Source organism: Papilio xuthus, unplaced genomic scaffold (assembly GCF_000836235.2).
Source record: "Papilio xuthus unplaced genomic scaffold, Pxut_1.1 DF828258.1, whole genome shotgun sequence".
Lineage (NCBI taxonomy): Eukaryota > Metazoa > Arthropoda > Insecta > Lepidoptera > Papilionidae > Papilio > Papilio xuthus.
In genome coordinates this window covers 2523563-2527486 of record NW_013530391.1, presented here as the reverse complement: position 1 = coordinate 2527486, position 3924 = coordinate 2523563, and positions in this window count along the sequence as shown.

Here is a 3924-nt window from a genome sequence, read left to right as displayed (position 1 = left end):
GATGAACTATCCTTTGAATCTTAATTGGATTTCGTGAAAATTTATCCATGAACAAATGTTTATTAAATATGTCTATTAAATAAACGATTACTTATTGGTTATAAAGATTAAAGTAAGGTTATTTCTTAAGCTTTATTTTATTTATTTTCTGATGTCTATGTTTTGTTGTTTAAATGATTTAATAAGTTAAAAGTTACGTTAATACAGTATAACACATAATAAATCTTAAAATAAAAAAATACTCGCGTTCAGAATAAATTAAACATTACAACGTTAAGTAACAAGCGCTGCTTTAAAATTTTAATGTAACTGAGTCCCGGCAATGTTAATACATTATCTGCAGTGACACAGATTAAAAAGTATTGCTTTAGTTACACTTTCTGCAATTGTTCTTACCTTTTTCAATCAGTCAATTCATTCAAATAGGATAAGAGGTTCTCAATTCGTCTGTATATTTTTGTTTGTTTATAACTCCGCTCCTAGTTGTCCGACTTTCATAGTTATTTTTTTAACCAAACCACCACCAGTAGTCTAATGGTTACTGATATGGACCTGGATCTAGAGATCGTGGGGTTAAATCTCGCGATATAACTAATGTAGTTATTCATAGCACACGCTTGGTGATCTTCAATATGGTGACAAGAAAAATAAGTTAATTAAAAAAACAATAATTTTATATAGAAACTGTACTGTAAATGAAATATAATTTATTGTTGGTTGAACTTGTATTTCACCTTCAGTTTCTTCATGAAAATCTTACGGATGTATGTTAGAAGGTATCTCCAGAACGGCATCATGGATCTTGCAGAAAATTGACATAGATATAGAAAATAGCCTGGAAGAATACATAAGCTACAAATTAGGTTTTTTTTTTTAAGTCGACACGGACGGAGTTTCAGAGTTTATAAATGTTAAATTTATGTTTATAATAAAATTTTGCAATCACTTGTATGTGTGAAAATAAATTTTATATCAACAAAAATTTAATTTAATCTGATATTACACTTAACTAAATAAACCAAGTCATGAGTGAAAGTTACGATGCGGCATAATAAATTAATTATAACTTTTCGTCTCGCTGCTCGAGTTGATGTTTTGGAATTCCTCATTTCAAAGTTTGATGAAAACAGAAAAATAATCTTTGACGCCGCCCAGTGTTGCCTTGTTAAAAGTTCTATTCGATCAATTTGACATTGACTATTAATCCAAACATTTTAACTTTTTGAAATAATTATTTTTAATTGAAAAATACAAAATATTATTTATATCTTACCAATATTATAAATGCGAATGTTGGATGGATGGATGTACATATGTTTGTTTGAAGGTATCTTCAGAATGGCTGAACGGATCTTAATGAAACTTGGCATAGATGTAGAACATAGTTTGGAAGAATACATAGGCTACTGATAAAGTGTTTTGTTAATTCCGCGCGATGTCGCGGGTGACAGCTGTTTTCTATAAAATTTACTTACAATAACATGTTATACATAACAGGGAAATGCCGCCAGCCTCTTGGGTACTGTACTATGCGAGCGCAGCGATTTGGGGTCTATTTTTTACGTTATTTACTTATACTTTTAGTTTGGTTTAGTTTTAGTATATAGTTTATATAATATAGTATTAATTATTAGATTATTTGTATTTTATTATGGATATTAAAAAATTATTCATTATACAAGATTCTTTTTCCGTTCTTTTAAAAATGTCTTGTGAGATTTAAAAAAATTACTTTTAACCGGTTGCAGAATAAAATAATTATGTTAATGACAGTACATTTTATAGGGGAGTGTAAATACTTGGATTATACTTATTAAGTTTAATTAAACAACGCCGTAAGCCTGCAGAACCAACTGTAATCTAGGATTTCACTTAGAAGCGGTATTCATCCATAGAATTATTACTTTAAAGCTTCTTAGGGAAACCTTATTAAATTTTTTTAAGATCTTTATTCAAAAAAGTTTAGTACAGCTTGTACATGATTATCTTTTAATATAAGTATTATACAAAAATATGTTATTTTTTTACATATAACTTGTTCAAATTTTCATAACATAACTACAGTCACATAGTAAATTAAGTTTCCGAGACCAAAATCTTCGTGTAAAACATACTGTTATCTCTGTTTTATGTAAAATATTGAGATGGATGATTATATTATTTAAACACGAATTGTGGCTTCAGAAACCAACGAATACCTGATTTACAAGTTCGAGATGTCGTATTCATCTCGGATAATAACGCCCTAGACATAATGTTTTTTTTATTCTTATCTGTCTATATAGTTGTAGGTGGTTTTTTATTATTTGCGCTACATGTCTACTAAGCAATTAGGAAAAGCGAAAAAAAAGACTGGAACAAACGGCTCTGTAATGACGCGAATTTTGCGACAAAGAGACCAAGAGCATTTAAAAACGAGTAAACTGCTGAAACACTCGCTAATTTAAAACTGTTTACTTTTTGTAAAAAAAAAAACGAAACACAGTTCTTTGTTACAGCTTTGCCTGTGTCGTAATAGATTGTAGGTTATTTAACTAACAAACCGTAACTAGTCTTACGCAAAATTAAATTTTCATGCTTCTTAATTGAAAGTTTTATCTCACGTTGAAAAAAAAGTTTTTTTTAAATAAGTTTTTCGACGTCAAAGTTGTTTTTAACAAAGATCTTATCAAATTTGGAATGTCGAAATATTTTAAAGACTCTGTAACTTTGATGAATTTAGTGTTTAGTTTCATAAAAATTGTCATCTAATACTCACTATATTTTGACAATAGTATTCTGTTGTACAATATTTTTCACACAATAAAAGCTAGGCAATACAAAATGTTCGCGCTGGCAAAGCTTTTCTTTTGTGAGCCTTACTTTGTGTCGAAATGAAAGAATATTTCCTTGGGGAAAACAAGTGAATTCGAATATATCTGTTTGTTTCTACTCTGATACAGCAAAATAAAACTACTCGCAAAGCAATACGTTGTATTTACCACAAGCTAATTTACATATAAATGCGATATACAAATGAGTATTGTTTCAATAAAAGTTACTATAGGTTAAGACGGTAAAAAACTAATAAACCAAATGAAATCATGTAAGTTGATATATTTATAGATAAACAAGCTATGGCTCAAGAATTCGTCTGCGCGGAATTTAAAAAAAACTCAATATTAGCCTATGTGATCTTCCACACTATGTTCTACATCTATGAAATTTTCAATGAGATCTGTTCATCCGTTCCGGAGATACCTTCAAATAAACATCCATCCATCTAAACGTTCACATTTATAATACGAGTATTAGTAAGATTAAAACATTTCGACTTCGACATTTTATGACTGAAATCTCTGTCTCTATTTAAGGCGGTATGATATTGTACAAAAAGTGATAAGTTCACATTATAACATCTCTCAATTAAAAAACCTATTCGAATAACCATGCTGAAGTCGACTTAATCAACGTAAGCATCAAGGTAGGTGAGCTAGGACCACAACGCTAAGTTACTAATGTGTTATTCGATTAACATATTTACGTCCTCCATCGTTGTTATTTTTTGTTTATTTATCCAAAAGTAAAGTCGAACGCGCCTCAGGTATGTAAATTCAAGTGTTACAGTTCCAGTTTCCCCAAAAACTTTTGATTAAAAAAGTTTGTTTACTCGCTATCAAACAAGTACTTTGATGTGGTATAAACATTCAAATTAAAGCGTCTCTATTACTTCCTCTTACAATCTTTATAAAGCTATTGTAAAATGGGTTAAATCCACACTTTTATCACCAAAGCTTTGGATAAAATTTTGATATATACTTAGGATGATTTTTGCTTAATGACATTTTTTGAACACAGTATGCTTTTGATATTAGACTGATATATAACAAAACAAAACAAAACAAAACAAAACAAAACAAAACAAAACAAAACAAAACAAAACAA